Source organism: Meleagris gallopavo, chromosome 3, assembly GCF_000146605.3.
Source record: "Meleagris gallopavo isolate NT-WF06-2002-E0010 breed Aviagen turkey brand Nicholas breeding stock chromosome 3, Turkey_5.1, whole genome shotgun sequence".
Taxonomy (NCBI): domain Eukaryota; kingdom Metazoa; phylum Chordata; class Aves; order Galliformes; family Phasianidae; genus Meleagris; species Meleagris gallopavo.
In genome coordinates this window covers 29,764,806-29,783,643 of record NC_015013.2, presented here as the reverse complement: position 1 = coordinate 29,783,643, position 18,838 = coordinate 29,764,806, and the positions used below count along the sequence as shown (strand labels likewise).

Sequence of the window (18,838 nt, the reverse complement as noted above, 5' to 3'; positions counted from 1 at the left end):
CATGACAAGGTGTCATGGTGCAGTGCTTCCCGATCTGGAGATGGAACATTTGTAACAAATCACACACAGCGCTGGCTCCGTTGGAGTATTGTTGTCGTCCTTTATTACATTAAAGGGGAACATCTTTATCTCACGGTGATTTGGATGGGGTGTGACACTGCCTGATGTAAAAGGGGCCTTGTAATATTGAGGAGACAGCCATGAAATAATGTGTTACACACTGAATTGAACAGCAGGCTCATTTACACTGGTTTAATTTGGAAATATGAACATTCAGAAATTCTCTTCTCCACTCGCATTCCCTTACTTGGGAAACATGTAAATTACACTTATGATAATCTAGTATTTAACTGGTACAAGCATTACAAATTCCAGAAGCAAATGTTTCAAAATGGGCAGGAGCTGTGCCAACTTCTTTGAAAATGCACATGGCTATAACCCACCTCTGCAGCATCTTCAGCTCCTGGGCCCACTCCTGTGAATGCTTGGAAAGCAGATGGGATACAGGGGTGAGTCTTGTATGGCTGCACCTCTCGTCCCAGTCACCGTGTAGTCTTACTGAGCGTGGCAGATGGATTTCATTAAAAAAAATGGACGTCGTCTCTTTTATTGTGTACATCCTTTGAGATCCCAGAAGTGTCGATGAAAATGACAGCAAAGGACCTTTGTGTTAGCCATGCTCATGCTGAGAAGCCTCTTCTGCTGTAATCCCACTGGCACTTTTTCCAGTCTCACCCCAGAAACCTTCTATTGACAGTGCCTCGTGTTCAGCTGCTCACCAGCCAGCTTACTCCATTGCCCGTGTAACAGTCCTTAGTATTAAGTCATTTCTCTTGTATCTAAATGGAGTTGTTCCATTTTTAATTTGAGACCCTTTTACCATTGCTGCTGCAGGGAAAGTCCATTCACACAGCACGCAGACAGGAGGGCTGGCGCTGCTCCCTCCTGCCAAATGAATTACTTTCCGTTGCGCCTTCACACGCAATGCCCGCAGCTCTCTTTGTCATTTCTGCTACCCGTCTTTTACTTCTCTTCCACTTTCCTGTGTCTTCTTAAAAAAAGGAGGCTGAAAAATTCATACCCCACTCCAGCTCCAGTCTTACCCAGGCTGAGTGATACCGCAGTTATCCCTCACTTTGCTGCATGGCAGATCTCTTTTGACACTGCACACTCTGGAACACCAATTGCTTGTTTTGCAATGTGAGCTCTTATGCACTTCATTATCCGCTTCAACCCCAAGGTCTTTTTCTATATTAATGTCTCCTAAATATCTGTGTTGATTGCTGTTATTTCTCCCTAGGTGCATTACTGTCCCATTCATCAATATTAAATAAATTTCACTTTGTTGATATCTTCCCATGACTCAGAAACTGCCAGATAATTTCTCAGTAGGGATTTACTATCCCTTTCCACCTATTCATTTTATATTTTATTGCTTTCAGTACAAGCAAGGTTAAACAGAGCATTGCCTCACATAGATCAAATGTTCAGAATACAGTGGGGAATAGGAATATTTGGATAAACAACTGAAAGTTGAAAGTATGATATTTTTAGAAAAGCAAGTGAAATATGTTCATTTCCCGAGAAATATAAAACTTGTGCTCAAAATTTGCCCTTACCAACACTTGAATGATCATGGAAAAGTAAAAGAAACAAACACCATTACCTTCTTTAAAAAACAGTCAGAAATCATTGACAAGCCTGAACTTTCAAGTAAGCATTTTTATTTGAGCCATGCAAACTTTGGGAAGCAAAAGTATGCAGAGTGTTTCAGTTAGAGGTGGTAGAAAGGCAATACCTGCCCATTTTCTGCCCGTTTCACAGAAGGAACAGTGAGAAAGCGGTTGCTCTGAGTAACAACTCATCCTTTTTCAGGAAAGCTCTGAAACATGTGCCTGAAGTTAATCATGTGCTATGGTTCAGTGAGCTCCCATGTGCTTTTGCTGTGCAGAACAAGGGCTGAAGGAAACATATGCTGCAGTCTTGGTGAACAGCAGTCCCTTGAGCAAAATTTTCAGGCTATGGAATTTAGGCACCTGGGTACCTGGCCACACTGTGCTAAAAGCACAGCGAAGGTATGGAGAAGAGGTGGAAACCGAATCCAGAATTCCAGCTGTAACTCTCATCTCATAGAAATCAAAATGACCTCGTGTTCCAGTGCCTGGCTTCTAACTGCAAGATTCTGCTGTCAATCTTACTAAAACAAAACAAAACATGCCACACACACAAAACAAAACAAATAACACCCAAACCCATGTATGATTAAACAAGAATGTTAGCATACCCATTTCTTGGCATTGTCAATAGCCTTTGATATATTAATGTGTAATTGCCTACAGAAACATGCGCAGATCAAAGAGAAAGGATGAACTGTGGGGGATAAGTTCTCTATTATGAGAAGAAAGGCACAATTGCAGAGAGGTCTAGTTAGTGGCAGAGGGATCTTGTTGCTCTGAAACCCAATGCACTGGGCTGGGCTCAGAGGAACCCACTATCAGGCTGAACTCACCTTACAAATCACTTGTGATGCACTATGCACTGAAATGCTGTCAACCCCCTGTCAAAATAAACACCCATGAGTGCATCAAGGTGCAGAAGCACCAGGAGTTTGTTGTCCATCAGGGGCTGCTGGTGTTCTGAAATGGAACCCAAATAAAATTATCCTGACATTTTTTTGTGGAGAGCCAAAAATAACTCTGTTTGATGTTCCCTGTGGATGGCTGGCTCCCAGGTACCAATTACCAGCTCATGGCTAACACTTTGAAGTTTTACTAACCTTCTTAGACAGTCTGCCTTGTGCCTGTGTTGCTTGTTCCCACTGGGTTTGCGAAGCATTGGCTTAGGTTATCCCTGAGGCAAAGATGGCTTCAGGAGGAGAGCCCAAGCAGAACTCCTTGTTTACATGATATTTCTCTGACAGATTCATTTTCAGTAATTGCATCTGCACAGTCAAGTTAGGGCTCTTCAGCAGACTGCAGTGGAAGCTGACTTCTTTGAAAGTAAATATCCAACAGTCAAGACTTAAACAGATTTTACAGAAGGGACTAGTAATTCATTTCACTGTGTCTCAAAAAGAAGTGTTTTCTCTACGTTTCTCCTCAACTTCTCTTGGGAAGTCACCAGACTTGCTAAATTTGTGGTTCTCATTTAATTCTGTGACATGTTCTTATTTTTTAAAGCTCTATTTTCATCTGTTGAGATACCAGAGTTTGCTTTTGGCCTCAAGCCTTGATTTCCAGAGAGTCAGTGTGAGCCTCCATTCCTGGTTAACTTAAAAGGAATGCCTCCTACCTTGTCAAGAGCAGCTTGGAGACTGTTTCTGAGCCCATCTGTGCTTTTCCATGCCAAACCATGCTGCTCATGGATGCAAACCTTTTCCTACCTCATCCGGTGGAGGACACAGGGCTAAGACCAGGCCCTTGCCACGAAGTGGCTGCTTCCTATGAGAGATGTGGAGCTGTTGGAACACGTCCAATGGAAGGCCAGAAAAATGATCCAAGAGATGGAGCACCTCCCCTGTGAGGACAGGCTGAGAGAGCTGGGGCTGTTCAGCCTGGAGAAGACTCTGGGAAGAGCTGATATCCAGCCAGCAGTTAGATACAGTATGGATAAACACCCTGCTAGAAAGGAGGGGAACCCACCCAGGAACCCATCCCCCCTAGTCAGAAGGAGAGCAGGATCTGTGCCAATAACAAACCCCCAAAACATCTGTTAGCTGCTCCTAGGGAGCCACGATGGTGAGGGGTGCGTAGGCAGTGGGTAACACTCCATCAAGTGATGACCCCATGCTACAGCACCATGTTGACGCGTTCTGTGGGCTGTCACCTGACTGTTGGTCACATAGGACTTCTCTCCAGGTTTGGGAACTGCTTCTCCATTTGTCTTTGGATCTTACAGCAAGAGCTTCCATTGGTCAGGGCATCAGGCTGCAGTGTCAGGGAAAGGACAGCTCTGGCAGAGGTGACCCAGCCAAGCAGACTGCAGCTAGCCAGCTCACAGCATGCTCTGGTTGAAATCCAAGTGCATGTCTTGGTGGGGGGATATGTACACTTGTGGAGAAGCATGCACAAGTAGTCATTGCTTCTCATGGCATTACCTCAGAAATGTTACTGAAATCATTACAAATTATGTCTGCTGTATAATCTTTTTTTCTTTACCTAGTCTATAATTACAGCACCACCGAAAAAAAAAAAAAAGGTATATTGGATTTGTCTATCATGATCTATGTTTAGGGCTTGGCAGGATTCAATTTTAATCTCAACTTCAATGATAACATTTTATTACCTGTGTTCTTTATTTATAGTTACACACTGCTTATTTATATTGATGTAAATATTTTTCGACCTGCATCCAGGAAAGTGTTATCATCATTGCCTGAAAGAAAAGCAGCCTTCCTGTTCTGAGCAGCTAATGTGATTTCAGAGAGATGGGGTCTACAAATTCATCAGCCATCACAGGATTTTGTCTTTAATATAGATACAAGAGAAATGACACATCCATTACAAAACCCTTCCTGACAGAGCCTGTCCATGGTCTATTTTCCTGGAGTACTGCACAAGGTAACAGCATGAATCACAAGTAACATTCAACAGTGTGAAGTCTGGAGAAGCTAGGAAAAATGTTCTTCTTTTAGGGGGTTAGGGAGGAGGACAGAGGGGAGAAGGTACTTCGCTATTAAAAACAGAGTTGAGCTGAGACAAAAAAAAAAAAAAAAGGAAAGAAACAAAAAGTTGTTTTTAGTATTTTGTGCATTTAGATAACCCAAGAAGATCCCATATGGCATATGAGCAAGTGTTAACAGAAAGATCATTAATCAAGTAATACGCCTACTGGAAACAAAACCCACAGCAGCTTAGAGAAAACAGACAAAAAGTCAGCCCGTGGTTATATAAATAAGTGAATGTCAGAGCTGGAGCATTATTTCAGAGATGATGCAGCACGAGGTTGTGGATAGACAGAGTTTGGACATTTCATCATCCACATCTCCAGTGCCCCCATTAGCAGTGGGCTGTCGCCTAACCAGTGGAAAAGGCTTCCTGAATTCAGTCCGTTTGCTGGAGAAAGAGAGCATGAAAATGCCCAACAGGAGGAAACCTCCATATTTTTCCAAGAGAATTAAAACATAGGCCTACTTTGTGATCTGTGTGGACAAAGACCATTGACTCCTCTCATAATGAGGGATTTACCTGCACGGGAAAGTGGAGGAACATTGGGCAGGTCTTCTCCATTCTCCTCCCTCCCCAGGGCTCCTTCACCACGTTCTGTCCATGTGCGTGGATGTCCAAAGTGATGTTGCTGGGGGCTCCTGTTCTTGCTTAGTAGTGCTGAAAACTGAGAAATACCTTGCTAAGACTTTCATACACAAGAGGTGTAGATGTGTTTGGAGGTTTGTTTTTGTTTTGCTTTAGGGCTTAATTTTGAAAGAATGTATAATAACATAAAATAATTGGTCCCAACTTGCAGGCAACAGAGGGATTATTGGTTCAGAAATGCAAAGCAGTGAAATGGGAGATGACTGCTTCCATGTCAATGCAGATACTTTTTTGCTAAATCATTTTTAGAGAGCAAATCAGAAAAGCTGCGGCTGTGGCTACATTCTGTTGCCACCCTAGTGATCATAAGTGCTCTGAGTAAAATGCCACTAAGCATTTTACCCTAAATATTTGTATAGCAGGCCCTTAAGAATTATTGATAGTAAGAAAATAACAGATATTAATGAGCATTTTCCACAAGCTAGTGTATCACCAGAGAATTTATAAGTCCTACATGCACTACATTTGAAAAGTACAATTTTAATTCCATCCTGGAGAGTACTTAAATCTTTAAGAATATTATCAACTTGCTAAGTAGGGAGTCTAACGCACAGTTATCAGCACTGAAACGTCCTTTACCTCCCCACACAAAACCAACCTCATCCATCAATCTCAAAGTTTTTGTTCAATACTCCATTGCCAGGAACTGTTTTCAAATTCAGATGAGGGGAAAAAACAACAACCATACTAAATAAGTGATTCAGTACTTTGCTTCATAAATAAGAAAGATATTCGATCAGTGTAGGGTCCTTGATTTGTGCCAGAAATGCAGCTGTACAGCAGTACAGGAGGGCAGAGTGCATTGGGATCTGTCTGGCAGGGTGTTGTGTTCCTCCGCGTGCACTGAATAATCAGACATCAGAGCGGAGGAGATCGTTATGACAGTAAAGGTTTGGCTGGGGTGGCTTTCTGATCAAGTTCACTGCTAGGACAGGTGCAAAACAGCTTTATTTGGTCTGCCAAATAAATAATGGTGGCTCTTTCAGAGTAGCGAATGCGGTTGAATAGGTGCAGATGTGTGTGATGGTCCAGGGCAACAAACTGTGGTTTTCCTATCAGCTCAGTACGTACTCAGTAGTGTCTTGACATCATTTCACCCTTGGTGATGCAACATTGGCAGCAATCCCCAGGAGAGCAGCTGGTAACCCTGGTAGGTAAATGAGTAGCAGCTGGGAAAAAATGGAGTTCATGCAGGGATAGAGACATTGAAGGGGTTTCTGAGCTATTGATTTTCACATGTGTTCAAGGGACCAGAACGGGTGAAAAGATTTGGGGTCAGTTCAGGTTACCCAGAAATTTCAGTAATATGCTATCTAGCTCAGCTGCTAGATTGACTGAACCTGGTTAACACCTCTTAATAACCAGCACAAACAATCTGCAAAGCCAATGATTACATGTTCAAAGAAAACAGTTCCAAACTCTCATTAAAGGGGTTTTTATCTAAACTGGCCACATGAAGCATTTCCTGTGAATGCTGTCGTGTGTATCAAGATGCATAGCAAGAGGAATCCAGAGGTGGAGATCATGTGCCAGTGGGGTGCTGCAGTTGCTCTCAGCCAGCTTTCCTCCTTGATGCCTGTGGATCAAAGATCCTCTTGCAATACTTACAGTGGAGGTGGGGACACAAGTTGGCAGCCCTTTTCACACTAGTCTCCAAGAAGCATCTGCATCCAGGGCCAGTTCAGAACCTGGCTCTGCCTCTGCTTGAGTAACTCTCTCTGCTGCTCACTCAGCTCTGATCATCAGGATCTGATAGCTGCAGGAAAGATGAATGCATTAATGGTTGTTTTTTTGTTTGTTTTTGTTGTTTGTTGTCCTGGTGTTCATGAATCATTGTTCTTGTTCTTGTCCCACAATAACTGTAATCATTAATTTTCTGGACCTTCAGCTGATTGTCTTAGCAGCAGAAAAAACAGGCAGCAGGAGAAGGAAGTGCAAAATCAGATCTATCTAGGAAGTAGAAATAAACTCTTGCTTCTTTCTATCAGAATTGGTTCCTTTGGGTCAGAACCCATATGCATGCACACATGCATGCTCTGCTTCCTCTGTTCTGTGGAGCCTGGGGTAGTCTGGTTTTAAATTGGCTAAAGTAGATGAAGGATGGCAGAAGGTTATTTTTAATCTGCTAATGTGTTATGGGAGACTGTTGCTGCAGTGGAGCATAGAAGGTGGGGGAAAGTGGAGGGAAAATGTAAAATAAGTTTGTTTGAGCTAAAAGAAAACAATGTGAGAATTTCAAAGCTCCAGGTACCAGACTGACACACCAGTGAAAAAGAATCATGTAAATTGTGCTTGCTTTCCTTTATTCCCTGAAAGGACATTTCCCAACATAGATCACTGGAGTCTTGGCTTGATTGGGTCTGTGGTAAAGGCATGTGGGAAATCCTTATTACTGGACCTTTCTGAAGAGATCTTGGCTGGTTACATAGCCCAACACAACAAGAAGTGTCACCAATGGTACTCTCAAGTGCTATGGGTTTTTCTCTACGTCAGCTTGACCGGCCCTGAAAGATGATGTGATTTGAGCAGGGGGAACTTAGAGGACATCCCCAAAATATCAGTTTCTGTTTCTCATGCCTTCAATATCTATTTTTCCCTTTTTCTTCACTTTACGTAAGAGCATTCTTAGCAATTCCAGACAAGTCCAGCTGTGGTTAATTTGTCGTGAAGAAAATAATATCACACAGCGCAGCACTAGGGAAACAAACAACGCAGTGCAGAGCCTGCCCCTAATTGACTGATGAAAGGAAAATTAGGGTTGCCTCAAGAAACAATTTCCATAGCAATGGCAATAGAGAGGAAGCTGTGCCGCAAAGCACGGATGACCCACCAGAATTCTCTGGCATATGAATCGCAGGGCCCACCAATTTGCGACACAGCATGGGCTGGGGTCAAGCCCAGCACTGTGCTGTGGGATGGAAGTAAGCTTCCTTCTCCCCTAAAGAGAATCAAAATTTGATGCTGTAATTTGTAGCATTTTCTACAAATTAGCCTTGCATGGCTTTTCTTTTAGTTATGAAACAAGATCACACGTCAGCCTAAGGATTGATTTAACTTCAGACTGGTCTACTTTTTAAAATATTTTCCTTAGCAAAATCATACAGAAGACTTCCATGAAAGAGTTTCTGCCCTATGGAAAAACTTCTGTGGGTGCTATGGGTAAAACAGGCATGGTGGCAATTACTAAGACCACACTTTTCCTTTTTCATGTGTAAGGCTGCTAGTTTCAAAAGTGACTAATGTTATGGTGTGTGTGTTTAAAATTTTATGTGTTTGATTAGACATGCCTTAAGGAAAGCTTGTTTTTGTCAAAAGAAGCCCACTACAGGAGTCTTGGGGTGGGAGACTACACACTCCCAAGATGCTAGCTGATTTTGACAGCCTCGTTCATGTACGCGAGTGTATGGCAGATCTCTGTGTACCTTTCGTCTGCTTGTTAGGAAGGCCACAAAAAGCAAAACCAAATTCCTGGCAGCTAAATCATGAACAAATGTTACTCCTAATTTGGCATAGTACAAAATTAACAGTTTACAGATTTTAATAGCCCTTAGAGGAAAGAAAAAAAAAAAAGAAGAAGAAAACAACTCAAGGAAGAAAAATGTACACACACACACACACTCAAAAGCCCTGCAAAAAACAAACAAAAAAACCCCCAGACACCCGATTCTGGACATGAATCTTGGGAAACACAAAAGCCATCCATTTTCATATCTATGTGTGTGTGGGCACACATTTCGCAAGCCGCATTGCCGCTATGGCTTAATTATCGCTGAGCGATGGCTCGGTGCTAATGGGAATTCAGCACCCAGACAGGAGCCCGTTCTCTCATAGCACACGGGACTGTGGCTGCCTTCATTTCTCTGTTTTGGACTGATAGCTCTTTTCAAAGGCAGAGCACACATCCCTGCTTTTGGAAAGTTTTGATCACCAGCTATGAACAAGTCTGACTCAGAAGAAAGGCAGGACTGACAAGATTTCCTCCACACTGCCTGTCTTACTCACCTTTTTCAGCAGCCATTCCTGAAATAAGTGGAAAGACCAGTCCCTAAGCAGCCTGCATCATAACGAGTGGCCTCTTCATCATTTTCCCTGGTTTATTTTACCAGTAGTCTGGAGAACTGGAATATAGAAGTTGCCTTTAGGGTAAGAGAAATACAGTCGTGATGCGTAAGACACCAATTGACCCAGAGATGGATGTGTCTCAAGGCAATGTGGCATATTTTTATATGCCTGAACTTTTGGAAATAAATTTCACAGCGCTAGTTTTGGGGAGGACAAAAGTTAGGAGGCTCTGTGGAGCGGACATATTTCAGGAATTTGGAAGTTAAAAAGACAGTGTATCAGAGACATGACAAGAGACAAAATAAACTGGAAGGAAAAGCAATGAATGGAAAATGTGGTGCTGAGCATAAAGTTGGTCACTCTGCTGCTTGGCAAAAATATTATTCTTTCTTTTCTGTCTTTCTTTCTGGGGAAGTCTGGAACTTTCTTTTCTGAAACCTACTGAAGCGTTACTATGTTTGGAGCATTTTCTGATATTCAGCTTTCTACTGTAGAAATTAAAATTTGCCAAGGAGGGAAAACATCCTCTGTTATTGTTGCTGTTGTTGACAGGTTTTGGTAGGAAATCTCTCTTTCCCTACCTTCACTGGGGAATGAAAAGCCTGCACTTCATATACAACTAAAGCAAAAGAGAAACAAGGAGAATGACAAAATCAGACAAGTCAAAGTATCCTGATTTGTTTATTTTCTAGTCTTTGGTGCTTCTTCTTCTTAGCCTTTTGTCATTTATTTTAATGCTTGTCAGGGCTCTTTTTCCAGGATATCAGCTTTTCGACCAGAGATTCCTATTACATTTTCACAAAGGTTAGCATGATGTGGGCTTGATTGGCAGAAGGTTAAGGGTTATAGCTATGCCAGTCACTGCAGACAGACAAATGGAAAGCAGGGTCATGTGGGCAACTCTTTGCTGTGGCAAATGACAGGAGAGCCCAAGCAAGAAGGATCAAGTATTCAGTGTAAAAGCAAAGCCCATGATGGAAGACAAGGGTACACAAAATCCTCATAGTTAGCACCACTCTTACTACCTGACTGAAGCCAGGGACTACTTGTAGGCCCTGACTAGTGTTGTTGCTGAAGGCTGGTAGTTTTGCTCTGTGCTAACTTACAGTTGTGTGTGCTACAAGCCTAGACAAGACTACACAACTGCAAGATAAACCTGGGCTGTCCTCCCCAGCTTAACCTCAAAGATGTGCTTTATGGCCTGAGTAGGTCTGGATTGGCAAAACCTGGTGCCCAGGCACACGTGGTCATGGAGAAGGCAGTACACTTTGATGGAAGCAGTATTGTTTCTTAAGAAAACAGCTGGGCTCAATCGGATAAGAACAGATCTGATGTGACAGTGTCAGAGAGATAGGGACTGACGCCACCAGGGTGACATTTTAAACATACCCTTAGGTGGCTTATTTGCAAAGAATGAACATAGCAGTGCTCCCAGAGATGAAGAACTCCACCTGCTCCAGAGACGTAGCTATAGCAACCTCCACAAGATTACACTGCTAATCTGCAGGTGTTGAAGAGGCATAGATAGATGTTGTTGAGTAATTTGGCTCCAAATAGATACTTTGGTCTGCATAACAGCTTGCATTTATATTCCAAATATGGATCATTTCCAGGTCTACAGCTCTTTCTTATAAAAGCAATACTCCCATTCTTTACTTTTTAAAACTTGACTGTGCTATCTAATAAGCCTGACAGCTCTATTACTTTTGGGTGGGGAAGGAGTGGGAGAAAAGGAAAACCATTTCATTGCCAAAAATTCCCGAAATATTTCTTGTATCTTTTATCCATGTGACTCATCAATGGCAACAAAACCAAACAGAAGAGAATAGATGTTCCAATTTCCTATACACATAGTGCACTTGATAAATCAATTGCAGAGGCAGCAGAGACTGTCTATTCTACCACACTTCAGTGACAGTCTCCAAACGTACCACATCGGATCGTGCTTCATTAGCAGCTGCAACACTGTTAAAGACATCAAGCTAACGTCTGCCTTGCTTTATTCTCCACAAGACATCACTGAACTTAGTGGGGATGCCTGGGATGGAAGTCAAGGCAGAATATGGCTCATCATCAAACAGCACTAGAGGACTTTTGATAAGCAAAATCTGCAATGTACTGATTCAATGAAAGGAAAAAATTCAATAGCTCCAAGAGAAAAAAAAATGACCCTTCATTGTATTCCTGTTAATCTGCTGGAGCACTCTTTTAGGAGGGGAGTTCAGTCACACACTCAGTTTTTCATGAAAGCTGGTTAAGGACATTTTATGTAGCCTCTAAAACCTGTATTGCTTGCCCCTTTCCCTCTCTTCTCTTTATCCTCTATTTCTTTGCCAACTGAACATCCCACAGCCTCATTGCTCCCCTCGCTTCCAGAAACAGCCTATCCTGCCTTGTTTCCTGCTGCTGCTTCATTTATATCTTTGCAGATTGCTTCATAATCACATAATTTATTTACCTGAATGATTTTTCTATATTAAAGAACTGCAAGTCAAAAGCCAGAAGCTTGCCTTTCACACAAACTGCATGCATGTGACAATGCAGTTGCCCATGGAATAGTCAGCTGCTGCTTTTCCCACCGGACCCTGCCTTGCCTCTCTGCTTGGGTTCCAGCCCTTAAAGCAGCCTTACCTCATCACCAAATTTAGAAGTTTCTCCTTCTGTCCCCCAGTTTTGAACAGATTGCTCCTGGTTACTCCCTGTCAACTATGTGTCCCAGTCTGAAATTGCAATCCCTTGTCAGTAAGATTGCATTAATTACAGTCTTATCTTTAAATGCTTTATTAATTAGATCTTCCACCAATTACTCCATTACTTTGCCTGAGATTAGTACCAAGTTGGACTGTATTTACCTGGGTGATTTCATTTGCCTTGGAAGTTTTACTCAGTATTGACAAGGACCTTTGCAGGTTTCCACACTATTGGGGATTGCTTTTTTGGACCTTACGATTTTGATAATGTTTAACTTTGGTACAAGTTGTTCAGTGTCTTTCCTAATTATTAATATATCCAAAGATGCATTACTCTAACAGAATACAGAAATAATTGTTGAACTATTTTGCCTCTTTCTTCATTGTTACTAATGACTTGCTGTCTCTAGTTAGTAATGAGTCTATGACACTGATAGTTTTTTCTGCTATTACTAATAAGCTTTCAAGAAACACTTCTTCCAAAACGTAGCCAGATCAGCCATGGATTTTATTCTGATATCTTTAGTATCCTTTACCAATTTTCTACACTTCATAAGCTCTTATCTATATGGATCTTTATTACCTCTTTCTTTTTCCCATATGTTGCATATTGCTTTTTAATTTGTTATTCCTGCCTTCATTCTTCCGCTGAAAGAGAATAGGCTTTTCACCAATAATGTTCAACTCCTTCACAGCAAAGTAATGTCTTTTTGGCTGCTTAATGTGCACTCCTTCCTCATATTATTTTTCCCACTCCTTTACATTTCTATGTTTGCTTCTGTCATTATGCTTCTGCCGTCTTTGTAACATTCTCCAGTTTAGAAGATCAGTGCTCTACCAAGTGTGTATGGTGTTTTAAGTCACATTTCTTGTCAGGCAATGACGACTGTCCCCAAGCAGCCTATGTTTTCTGTACCAGCAGTTTTTCTTGCTATACATCCCATTGCCTAAGGAAGATACTGGTTTGCACCTGGGCGGAGCAGCAAAGCATCTGAGGAACATCAGTTTGGATTCAGTAGGCCATTTACATCAGATTTCTTACCATCAGTGAATGTTTTCAACTCCTGCTTGCTGCCACGTCGATCTGTATCTTGCTGACATGTTGGTCCCATGGAAAACAAGGACTCTTGGCAGCCTGTGTCACAGTGGTTCTTGGTTGTAGTGCTCTCTGAGGTTGGAGAAGGTCTCTGGTCAACGGAACCCCTGGTCCACCGAACTCCATGGGACCTTAGGGGAAAGAGGCTGGCTCAGAGGGCAGGACAATCAGAACCACAATGAACGCTCACTCTTTTGCCACAAATGCAAAACTTACCTTTCCTCTCAAATTGCTTTTGGGTTGTATTGCCTGCAGACATACAAAAGTGCTTTTCGTGAAGCGAAATAGCATCTCAGTTATCTAGTTGAGTGGGAGATATCACATATTGCTGAAGGAAAATCTTAACTTTCTCTCTGAATGTGCATGCCAGCTCATAACAGAAATAGTCCTAGCTAGAAAAATATTACTTTAGGAATTGAAATCAGCATTTTTTCATGTTTGGATATGTTGTTTTTCACCTTGCTTAGCACTTTAAGTGCAAGGTCATGTGGCAAATCATTATACCAGCAATGTTTATCCCCCTTTGAAGAACTCCATCAAGAATTGATTTGAAAAAGATCTGGGTAGTGCCTATTTCTTTTTCTTGACAACAACTCTATTATTCAGAATCTATTTATGCAAAATCATTTGCTGGAGAAATCTTCATTTTAATTGTAGGCAGCAACCATTTTGAGGAAAAAGCCAATATTCTTAAAGGAGGAACAATCTTTTAAAATAATGATATTAGCACCCCCACTCTTATGAATTATCAGGGAAATATGGTATAGAAGAGGCCTCTGGAGATACCCAGGCAAAGCTCCCTCTTGAAGGTGGAACAACAACAGTACCAGCTCAGGCCATGCTGTGCGCTCACACACAGACTTCTGTTTATCTTTCTGGATGTGTGCACACATAGAGCACATTACAACTTCTATTAGCCTTCACTATTTTTAGCAGTTTTAAAAACCTTATGCAGGTGCTGTATCTTAAAAATACAGCTTTTAACACCAGCTGTTTTCACTCAGCAAAGTGTTTTATCCAGAAGATTAGATTACAAACCCTGGGGAAGAAAGCGACTTAAATACGTTGTACAGCAGGTAAAGTGCTTTGGGCTCTGCATTGTGTCATTAGGACCAATATGAGAAAGCAGCAAGACTTATCTTAATCTTGCTGATCGTCTCAATTAACACAGTCCCCACAGTGTCCTCCTTAATATCTAATCCCCATGGTTTCTTGTTCTATGTATTTTGCACTGATAATGTTCTTTATCAGATCATTGCTGAGGGTACAGAAGTATGTATTAAGCGAGTGAGGATAATGGCAGTTATTGAGAGGAGTCACGTGCCTAATTAACATGGAAATTAGGTGATGGACTATTAAGTCTTTCATGCAAAGGAAAGCAATGTACTAGATACAGACTCTTACAATAATAATAAAAAAAAAGAAAATAAATAAATAAAGGAAAAAGGGAAAGCATACAGGGAAGGAGTCTAATTATAAACTGAATTCAAAAGCAACGCCATTCAAAACAACCTGTCTACTCCTGACAAACGCTTTCATCATACAGAAATAACTTTCCATACACAGCAACATAAGTAAGTAATGAAAAAGAGGGGGGCTGTCTTCCCACAGCTCACACATCCAAGAAGTAGTGAAATTACTCTGTACTTGTGGGACTTTTCCTTATCCGTGAAGGCAATCTTGACTCCCAAGTGCATTCCTCAGTCGCATGAGGACAAATAAAGACAAAGATTCAGATCCAAGGATCCTGATGAAATGATGTTCTTTATCTTTCCAGCCAATTCCACAAATTCTGCCTAGAATAAAGACTGCTGTAATTAAAAAATAAAATAAAATTGCCAAGGGAGAAAGTATCAGAGTTTGGGATGTTGACAGCCTTCAAATACTGATAAACAGTGCCAGCAGAAGTAATCCCCCATCCGTAATTTCTTCCTGATGTGCCATCTGAAGCTCTGGGTACCCTTTGACAAGTGTCCCAGAGCCAGGCTGCTGTTGTCAGCAAATGCAGCTGTCACAGGCAAGAGCAGTGGCTGCACACGCTGCCACCAAAATTCATCTTAAGGATCTCATCCCTGTCGGTATGGATTTTCTCTTCTTTTAAGTCTCATGATGAGAGTTGACAAGTTGGTGACTGCTTCAGTCTGGGGGTTTTCGCTTCTTCCTTTCATTGCTGTTTACAGCACGACAGCCTACCTCCAACATGCAACAGGTAGGATTGTGTTTTGGAGAAAAAGAGTGGAGAGTGAAATGCCCATTTTGAATGGATTTTAATTAAAGACTCACACGAGTTCTTAAATATTTTGTCTGGATCTGTTTTTCAAACCAATTGAGCCCTTGCACTTCTCTGGTAACTGCTATGAGACAGAGCAGCTGAGGCTTTGATAGTGAATGGCTGCCACAAAGAGTTTTCCCTCTCCTCTATACTCTGCCAAAATTTTAAGTAACGTACAGTTGTTTCTGAGCTGGGAAACCCACTTTGTCTTTTATATTACTTTTCCTGACTGACTTCCTGACTATATGTTACAGTAACACGCTAGAACAGTACATGAAGGAAATATTCCTGGAGGAGGAATGTCATTTACTAGTGAAGATGCAAATGTATTTAGTAATATCCCATCTCTACTACTTACTATGCAAAGGAAGCTTCATTTGCATTGCTGTGGTTTAAATGTAGATGGTCTAAGATAAGTCATTGTCTGATGTCCGTAAATATTGAGCATTTGGGGAATCCTGTACAGAACCATCTGTTCCTTTTCTGTCATCATCTAAGCTGTGTGTTAGCAGAGATGTCAGTGGAGTTTCTTGAAGAAAAACACATACCTTTGCTTAGCAAGTGATAGCAAAAGGAATGAAGAAAGTTAGGAAAGAGAGTTTCAAGATTAGTAATGCATCAAGCTGGATTGGAGGCTCATGAACATTCACTAGAGATATGACTTATGGGCAGCCTCCCATCATTCTGCTCCCTGAGCTCAAAGGATACTTTGCAGCAGCCACATCTCTGTGTAGTGTCTGCCTGCTGGTATCCACTCCAGCCCTGGAATCCCCTGGTGGAGCAAGGTGGGCAGCAGCTACCTAGATTGGGGAGCTGCTCCTCTCCCACAGGTCATTGGGCAGAGAATGTGCCAGCAAAAATGATGGTGAAGAGTGGATTAATAGCCACTTCCTGCCTCCAGCAAGTCTAGTGAATTGTATTAATCTCATCTATTGTGAAAAGATCTTGTCACTTCTCTCCACTTTTATTTTTTTTTTCCTCCTAATGGGAGTTTCAGCATTCCTATTTTAGACGCCTCAGTGAAGTGCCTGAACTCACAAGAAAGGGAGCTAGAACATCAGCCTGCATCTGTTGTCTTCTGCAGAGAGTTGTCATCAGTCATCTGCAGTAGCAGGTAAGGGACAGTACCACCCAAAATGCAGCCCCAGGACGAGGGATGAGGAGAAGTTGCCCCCAACTGCACTATGACAAGGTCCCCTCCTTGAGACCCAGTTTCTCCAACTCTAAAATGAGAAAAACATTTATTGTTCCAATTTATTTTCTGTTTTAAAGTATTCCATAAATGCTAAGGTTTATTATTCTAATGTGACTGTAAAATCATGATGTCTTTATTGCAAAATGATCTTTAAAACATGAAGCATTAGGATGGTGACTGAAATCATTAGTATCAAATTGTTCTGCTTTTGCCCTGTCACATCGATACTTCAAAGCAAAATTGTCTCGTGGGCGTTCATAAGATTTCGTAAGGATAACTTGTCTTTTCAAACCTTCTTTAGGGAGGGGGGAAGAAGCCCCCAGATGCTTAATGAATAAGGACTAGAGGGTTCTGCCTATTTAATTCTGAGGCTCTCTTTTAATATTTAGATTCTGAACCTGCTAACAATCAGATTGATGAAAATGAGCCTCTGGTTGTTTGGAAGTGGTGCAGGCAGATGTCCCCGCTCCTCAAAACCACCCAAGGCTGTTGCAGTCACTGATATGCTGTGAGATGGTGACTATGGGGTCCCACCACTCCCACTGCCTACAGAAGCAGAAGTCTCCCTATCTATCCTATCTTCTCTGATTTAGAGACTATATTTCTACTAGGTTAACAGGGCTTGGAATTCTCCTCTGCCCTCTTTCAGATTGGGATGCATCTCAAAGTCACATTTCTTCTTCTGGCAGAAAATCCAGGTGAAACTTCAACAGATAAGGTGAGTGCATTTTGCTATGTGGAGGCCAACATGAGCAGCTTTCCTCCACCAACAGACCATAGGGGCAGCTTTGTCACTCTCCTTCAGCTTGTCATTCATGGATCTTCCCTTCCCTCTTGTACACATTTTGCAGTTCATGCACGTGCTTATGTTGCCTGGTTTTGACCCAACAAATGTGCAAGGAAGAAAGCTTTCTGTTTCTGCTCACTGCGTCTTGGTTTCAGGAAAGTGTCTTTTTACTATGTTGTGGCTTGTAGGTCTGGGAGACACAAGAACATTTGTGAATTTACGTATATAATGTCACAAGTGAAGGCCGACAGAGGAAAAACTAATACTGTTTCTCTTTTACTCTGATTGAGTGTAACTACTTGCTAGCTTTATGGCAAACCAGTTCATTAGCATTTAAATCGATTCTTAAATATTTTCCTTGAAATTTGGAGCAATATAAGCCTTAAATCCAGGACTGGTAATGTTGTGATTTTTATGTCTAATTTTAGATTTAATTTTTGGTCTGATAAATTGCAATTATATAGCCATGCAATTTCAGAGCACTGTTTTTAAATGCATGAATTTGTGTTTAGCCTTTAATGAGTAAAATAATAAAATAAGAAGGAAGAATGCATTACCTTATGTCCATATGCAAAATGACAGCAAACTCTGAAATTCTTGGCGATAAAACCCTCATACATTCCGGTTACACACCTTACAAATTAAAAGCTTAGACAGAAGATGCAACTATGTACAGGACATAAAATACCAGTAAAAAAATACTTAATCCTGTAAATTCAGTGCCATAGGTTTCAGTCTGCAAATACTTACATTGTTCCTAACTTTACAAATGCAAGGGGTTGGATGGATGACCTCCATCCAGTCTCTACCCACATCTTATGACATTCAGTGGTGTACAATCAGTGAATATACAAATGCTGTAGCTATGAGGTATACCAGAGAGCTCAGCTACATAGTTATTACACCAAAGTAGAAAAGATTGGACACTTACCTGCATCCTGGGCTTGCTTACGAAACTCCAGCAGAGTGAATCTCCAGAAGAGATCCTTCCCCACTGGTAGTCAGCTCTTAAATGGGTCCCTTCCAGCAGCACAGGTGAATTGCCTTCACCTGTGCTCTCGTGGCTGACTCATTGCTCACCTTAGGTGATCAATCAGAGGTTCAGGCTGTGATTCAGCAGTTCCAATACAAGTGGTCACAACAATCTCTCTCTGACAGCACCTGCCCTACCAGTGCCTCTGGCTGGAGAGGAGCACAGGTGAGAACTGTAGGGAATGAGTCACATGCAATTGTAGTGTATAGACATTAGAAAATGAACCTTGTCTATCTCCACTATATACTTCGAGCCATTACTTTCTCTGCTAAATTTAACCACCTACCCCTCAGCACATAAAAGAAAAAAGTTTCATACAGCTACAAAAATGCAAAACTCACCATAAGGAAAATTTATTTGGCTTTTAAGTGACGTGTGAATGGAACACGTT

At 41.6% G+C, this 18,838-nt stretch overlaps 2 long non-coding RNA genes across 3 annotated transcripts; both read right to left on the bottom strand.

The window, feature by feature from the left end:
• Window positions 1-278: 278 nt before the first annotated feature.
• On the bottom strand, window positions 279-7,262 carry LOC116216447. Its single transcript, XR_004159196.1, has 3 exons — window positions 6,921-7,262; window positions 5,187-5,331; window positions 279-4,691 (listed from the first exon to the last, which is right to left on the bottom strand). It is a non-coding gene; the product is annotated as an uncharacterized LOC116216447 (long non-coding RNA).
• A 1,687-nt stretch (window positions 7,263-8,949) lies between these two features.
• LOC104910183 lies at window positions 8,950-18,386 on the bottom strand. 2 transcript variants are annotated; one of them, XR_004159194.1, is made up of 3 exons: window positions 18,346-18,386; window positions 17,972-18,047; window positions 8,950-13,291 (listed from the first exon to the last, which is right to left on the bottom strand). It is a non-coding gene; the product is annotated as an uncharacterized LOC104910183 (long non-coding RNA). The 2 variants fall into 2 exon arrangements; XR_004159195.1 differs by lacking the exon at window positions 8,950-13,291 and adding an exon at window positions 14,586-17,604.
• Window positions 18,387-18,838: the final 452 nt, after the last annotated feature.